This window comes from Schistocerca nitens, chromosome 9, assembly GCF_023898315.1.
Source record: "Schistocerca nitens isolate TAMUIC-IGC-003100 chromosome 9, iqSchNite1.1, whole genome shotgun sequence".
NCBI lineage: Eukaryota > Metazoa > Arthropoda > Insecta > Orthoptera > Acrididae > Schistocerca > Schistocerca nitens.
In genome coordinates this window covers 213,518,947-213,526,169 of record NC_064622.1, presented here as the reverse complement: position 1 = coordinate 213,526,169, position 7,223 = coordinate 213,518,947, and the positions used below count along the sequence as shown (strand labels likewise).

The window sequence follows — 7,223 nt, the reverse complement described above, 5'->3', positions numbered from 1 at the left end:
CTACTACACAGTTCACTGCTTTTGGTGTTGTGGTGTCTTTGTTTGTGTCAAGGTAACACATTTATTTCTTTTGCTGTTGTCATTATGCTTGCACATTTTAACATTTGTTTGCTAAACACAGAGTTTTTGCCACCATTATGCCATAAAAACATGCAACGGCAGCTAAAAGTGTGCTTGGTGAACAAATCTTAGAAAGTGTAATGACAACAGTGAAAGAAATAAGCATGTTACCTCAACACAAACAAAGAAAAAACACCACAACAAAAAACCATGACAAGCGGCAAACTGTGTAGTGGATCTAAAGCTACCTGCATAAACAACCAGTAGCTTCATGTGTGAAAGAAAATAAACCCCTGAAGATAGCACAAAAAGTACTGAAATGTGTCTGGATGGAAACAATATCGCAAAATGGTGTCTTCCATAAGGTGGAATTCCTCTGTAATTATTCTTAGCAAGCATGGAAATAGTAAGAACTGCACCGTTCACAAGATGTTCGTGTTTATTGTTTTAATTTCCTTTTTTAGTTCATTAGTCAGTTAGGCAACGGCCTTGCCACAGTGGATACACCGGTTCCCGTGCGATCACCGAAGTTAAGCACTGTCGGGTGTGGCCGGCACTTGGATGGGTGACCATCCTGCCGCCATGCGCTGTTGCCATTTTTCGGGGTGCACTCAGCCTCGTGATGCCAATTGAGGAGCTACTCGACCGATTAGTAGCGGCTCCGGTCAATGAAAACCGTCTTAACGACCGGGAGAGCGGTGTGCTGACCCCATGCACCTCCTATCCGCATCCTCGCCTGAGGATGATACGGCGGTCGGATGGTCCCGATGGGTCGCTTGCGGCCTGTAGACGGAGTTAGTTTAGTTCATTAGTCAGTTGCACAGTAAATACTTATTGAACCAAGCTGGGACATCGGCACCCCCTTTTTTTTTTTTTTTTTTTTCCGATGACAGGCAATGTCTACAACAACATGCGTCTAATTGATTTCAGCTTAATATTGTATCATGACTAGATATGCCTCTGTAGTACACACACACACACACTCTGATTTCAAAATGGACTAATTATTTTCTTCTCTGTCCTAACTATAGGTACAGGATTTTGTAATTGTTCATTGACTAGCCAAAACTCTTCAACATTCTTGATTTTTAGTGCTAGCAATTGACTTTGTGCTGTGTAATCTGGGCTACTGATTTTTGTCCCACTGACAATAGGTATCAACTGCCACAAAGCTACGCACAAAAAATCCATCAATTTTCTTCTAAAATTTCAAATTTATGTGTGCTATTCTTGTTCTTTTTAATTTTATGTACTCCCAGCCATATTTGTTCTGGCTTGTTGATTGTCACCATATCTGATGTTCCACTGGTACTGTATCATCATGTCAGGTGGTGAAGTCAAGCATGATCGGGAGCTAATACTTCCTGTTATTCAATCTTGCTCACCTAATTATTTCCGTACATTCTCCAACTCTTCTAATTGGACCTCCTTTCTTGAAGTGCTGCAGTTACTGCTGTAAGTTTATAGTACAAGTCCGACATCCAGTTTTTGAAAGAAATATGATGCTGTTGATAAACATTGTATCATATATTGTTCTGTTGCTTACAATAATTATGTGACCCAAAGTACTTTATTGTACAGAACATCACAATACGTTCATGTGGAATACCAGTCCCAAAAAAGGTCTGTCTTATCTAACAGATTTCAATGGAGTTTGTGTATATACGTTTTTCTCTTGTCCACATGGCACCATAGGCATTATCACTGCCACTCTACCTCAGTGGCGTGCAGATATCTCCAAGGCAGGAGCAGAATGAACTTCTTGACTAGCAGGTACTGCAGTTGTGGTACAATGTTTTTTTCAGCCTGGCTTGCATATATTATGCATCCTTCCATCTCGTGATAAATGCACATAAATAAAATATACATTAAAACAGTAGATTATCTTATTCATTAAGAAAATAAATTTCTTATAGAGACGACCATCGTTTGTCTGTTCAAAAACTGCTTGTGCAATACACCATTTCATCAAAGCGATGTGTTACACTACACCCTGAACAGACCAGAATGACCATTCACACTGCAGTGTTTTTTTTAGGTGATAGCTCCATTCCATATTTCAGGCAACATGAATCGAGTACATTTGCCCTGCATAGATTTTTTTCGATCCTGCATGCGTAGGTGCATGCCAGTCCAAGCATGCCTGCTGTCACACTGGTGAGCAGTGGTGGAATTCTGTCACATCCTGTTATCAAAAGAAAATTATTTCCTTCCACCACTATGCAGCTCCCAGTTAACAGTAGTGCTAGTGCTATCACACTGACATTTTTATGTGTCAGTGTGCAGGTGTGCACTATATTACATTCAAGAGTGTAAATGGACACACAAAATAACCTACTCACCAAGCAGCGGCAGGGGAAAACACACAAAAAAGGATTTTACTTTCATAAGCTTTTGGAGCCAGTGGCTTCTTCTTCTGGTGTAAGAGTTGATGTGGAAGGAAGAGGAGTGAAGGAAAAGGAATTGAGAGGTTTAGGGAAAGTGTTACAGTTTAGAAAAGTCACCCAGAACCACAGGTCAATGGAAACTTACCAGACGGGATAAGAAGGAAAGACTGATAGTTGGGGAGTGTACCTGATGAGATTTGAAAACCAGAGAGCTTAAAGGTGGAAGACAGGGTAATATGCAAGACAGAGATTACTACTAAAACATCGTGCACATGTTAATAAAAGTGAAAAGCTGATCGCATTATGTTAACAGAGGTGGGAGGGGGGACAGAAAAAACTAGACAAGTCAGAAAAAATGTAGAAAACTGAAATGGAGTGAAGAAAGCAGTAGTTACTGCAAATAAATTCTGAGACGGAAGGAACTAATGTAAACTAAGGTCAGATAGGTGGCGAGAACCAAGGACATGTTGTAGTGCTAGTTCCCAGCTGTGGAGTTCTGAGAAATTCATTGTTATATTACATTTGAGGTCGTACATGAGCTGCAATGCATTTGGTGGTGGTGGTGGTGGTGGTGGTGGTGGTGGTCTTCTGATGGTTTTTGGAACTGCCCATTAATAGTAGAAGCTCTACCCTCAATTGCCAGCCACCATGTGGCTGCTATCTGCAAAGAACTACCCAACCTGCTGCTGCTGCTGCTGCTGCCACTGTTGCTGTGGGGTGATATCACTGGCTGCGTGTGCAGCTGTGCAGACACGACGTGTGCTGGTGTTTGTCAGGGTGACTCGGTGCTGAGCACTGGCCTTGACGTGCTGCACTTACACACAGTTGTATATAAAAATGAATTTGACAGTGATGGTGAAATATGTCTACTTTCCAGATGAGGTGTGTACCTCAGTTCACATTTTAAATGATTGGCCATTATCATGTACAGAGGGCCTGTATGTGTCCTTGAATGCAGATGACTGTGAACAGTTGGTATTTCCAGAAATGTATCCAGTATGCTTCTAGAATTATAAGCCCGATACTCAGCAAACCGCACAGGTAGAACTGTTTGGATACTCGTAATTACCTGAACCCTGTAAGAGGAGGATGTAAATAAATAATAAAAAAATATTTTAAAGAAGTATTATTTATTGGTAATCCAACATAAAAGTATTCGTACATTTTCTGAAGCACATGTATAATTACTTAAGTGTCCACCATAATTTTTCCTGAGTCTCTGAATAGCTGGGCAATTATAATTTTCATATTGAAGCACGTTTGAAAATGTCATGAAGCCACAAAACATTTTAATGGCTTTTGACATGAACAATGCTGCCATTATGATTTGTAGATTCAGAGTGATGCCGCCATTTCTTCGGACTGCAATCCGTCTTCATCACACTGTCGTGATTTGTGGGTTAACCAGGCAGCTCTCCATCAAGTCTAGGCCCTATGTACTGTACTCAACAGCTTGAGTGGAGTGATGATAATGGAGAATGTCATCAATACCCATACAGAATTTGCAAATGCAATGTCTTTAAACACCAGTTGTCCACACTCGTCATAAAATTCCTGTACATTTGCAATGATATTCGCACCTTGAGGTTCCATCATGGAATCCCTCTTGTGTGAAGCAGCACCACTACATTTATACTAATGGCTGTACAATTCCTGTGAGAGTCGAGTGAGTAAGAACTCAATCATGTAGTGGTAATACATACACCATGGTGCTTGGAAGTAAATTTTCTGAAGATTCAAATTCAATAGTTCTAGTGAAGTTGTAGATTATTGTGTGGGTAGTATACTGGATCCAGGAATATTTTTGTGATGTTTAGATTACAGTTGTTGAATACGCTGGAATTCTTAGTCACATTCCTTCTCCTTTCCATCTGCAGCCACAGAGTAATGAATTTAGGTGTTTCTAATTGAACAGCTATGTCCTGAAGCCTATTGTAGAACACGATACTCATAGGGTTCTCATGAGTGGAAACTTAATGGCAGCTGAACTCTAGAATTAATCTCACACAAACATTTCAGACAGTCCTCATCTGATATGTGCATGTACAGTACTTACCACAACAACTCATCCAAAACAATTATATTTTCAGCTGCTTGTGCTTTTTGAATGTACACATTATTATCTGTAGCGCTTTGAATGAGAATCAGTTCCTGCTTGGCATTCATAAGGGCACGTTTATTATCTTCAGAGAACACCATAAACATTTTGGGATAGATGCACATACTAAAGTGATTACTTATAGATCTGTCACTGAACCATCCTGCATCTTCGTACACCATTCTCGTCTGAATTTGACATGGATACACGAGTTTTGAGTATTGGTGTGGTTCCTGTGTGTCTTGTGTGGTTGACTTTGATGCCTTTAAGTTCATATTGTATTTTTTGAAACAGAAATGTGAATGCATTATGTATAAATTGCAATGTTTCTGCTGGAGCACCGCCATGATTCTTCATACATGTGCCTTCCAAGTGTAAAAAACTGCTGCTCAGAAATGTTAAATCAACTTGATGCTGAATCAGAATTCTTATTTTACTGTTCCTCTACATCTACATCTACATCCATACTCCGCAAGCCACCTGACTGTGCGTGGCGGAGGGTACCCTGAGTACCTCTATCGGTTCTCCCTTCTATTCCAGTCTCGTATTGTTCGTGGAAAGAAGGATTGTCGGTATGCTTCTGTGTGGGCTCTAATCTCTCTGATTTTGTCCTCATGGTCTCTTCGCGAGATATACGTAGGAGGGAGCAATATACTGCTTGACTCTTCGGTGAAGGTATGTTCTCGAAACTTTAACAAAAGCCCGTACCGAGCTACTGAGCGTCTCTCCTGCAGAGTCTTCCACTGGAGTTTATCTATCATCTCCGTAACACTTTCGCGATTATTAAATGATCCTGTAACGAAGCGCGCTGCTCTCCGTTGGATCTTCTCTATCTCTTCTATCAATCCTATCTGGTACGGATCCCACACTGTTGAGCAGTATTCAAGCAGTGGGCGAACAAGCTTACTGTAACCTACTTCCTTTGTTTTCGGATTGCATTTCCTTAGGATTCTTCGAATGAATCTCAGTCTGGCATCTGTTTTACCGATGATCAACTTTATATGATCATTCCATTTTAAATCACCCCTAATGCGTACTCCCAGATAATTTATGGAATTAACTGCTTCCAGTTGCTGACCTGCTATTTTGTAGCTAAATGATAAGGGATCTATCTTTCTATGTATTCACAGCACATTACACTTGTCTACATTGAGATTCAATTGCCATTCCCTGCACCATGCGTCAATTCGCTGCAGATCCTCCTGCATTTCAGTACAATTTTCCATTGTTACAACCTCTCGATACACCACAGCATCATCTGCAAAAAGCCTCAGTGAACTTCCGATGTCATCCACCAGGTCATTTATGTATATTGTGAACAGCAAAGGTCCCATGACAATCCCCTGTGGCACACCTGAAATCACTCTTACTTCGGAAGACTTCTCTTCATTGAGAATAACATGTTGCGTTCTGTTATCTAGGAACTCCTCAATCCAATCACACAATTGGTCTGATAGTCCATATGCTCTTACTTTGTTCATTAAACGACTGTGGGGAACTGTATCGAACGCCTTGCGGAAGTCAAGAAACACGGCATCTACCTGTGAACCCGTGTCTATGGCCCTCTGAGTCTCATGGACGAATAGCGCGAGCTGGGTTTCACACGACCGTCTTTTTCGAAACCCATGCTGATTCCTACAGAGTAGATTTCTAGTCTCCAGGAAAGTTATTATACTCGAACATAATACGTGTTCCAAAATTCTACAACTGGTCGACGTTAGAGATATAGGTCTATAGTTCTGCACATGTGTTCGACATCCCTTCTTGAAAACGGGGATGACCTGTGCTCTTTTCCAATCCTTTGGAACGCTACGCTCTTCTAGAGACCTACGGTACACCGCTGCAAGAAGGGGGGCAAGTTCCTTCGCGTACTCTCTGTAAAATAGAACTGGTATCCCATCAGGTCCAGCGGCCTTTCCTCTTTTGAGCGATTTTAATTGTTTCTCTATCCCTCTGTTGTCTATTTTGATATCTACCATTTTGTCATCTGTGCGACAATCTAGAGAAGGAACTACAGTGCAGTCTTCCTCTGTGAAACAGCTTTGGAAAAAGACATTTAGTATTTCGGCCTTTAGTCTGTCATCCTCTGTTTCAGTACCATTTTGGTCACAGAGTGTCTGGACATTTTGTTTTGATCCACCTACCGCTTTGACATAAGACCAGAATTTCTTAGGATTTTCTGCCAAGTCAGTACATAGAACTTTACTTTCGAATTCATTGAACGCCTCTCGCATAGCCCTCCTCACACTACATTTTGCTTCGCGTAATTTTTGTTTGTCTGAAAGGCTTTGGCTATGTTTGTTTGCTGTGAAGTTCCCTTTGCTTCCGCAGCAGTTTTCTAACTCGTTTGTTGTACCACGGTGGCTCTTTTCCATCTCTTACGATCTTGCTTGGCACATACTCATCTAACGCATATTGTATGGTGGTTTTGAACTTTGTCCACTGATCCTCAACACTATCTGTACTTGAGACAAAACTTTTGTGTTGAGCCGTCAGGTACTCTGTAATGTGCTTTTTGTCACTTTTGCTAAACAGAAAACTCTTCCTACCTTTTTTAATATTTCTATTTACGGCTGAAATCATCGATGCCGTAACCGCTTTATGATCGCTGATTCCCTGTTCTGCGTTAACTGTTTCAAATAGTTCGGGTAGGTTTGTCACCAGAAGGTCTAATATGT

General features: G+C 41.0%; 1 pseudogene; it reads left to right on the top strand.

Moving 5' to 3' along the window:
* The first annotated feature begins 539 nt into the window (after nucleotides 1-539).
* On the top strand, nucleotides 540-656 carry LOC126204833 (5S ribosomal RNA; annotated as a pseudogene).
* The last annotated feature ends 6,567 nt before the right edge of the window (nucleotides 657-7,223 follow it).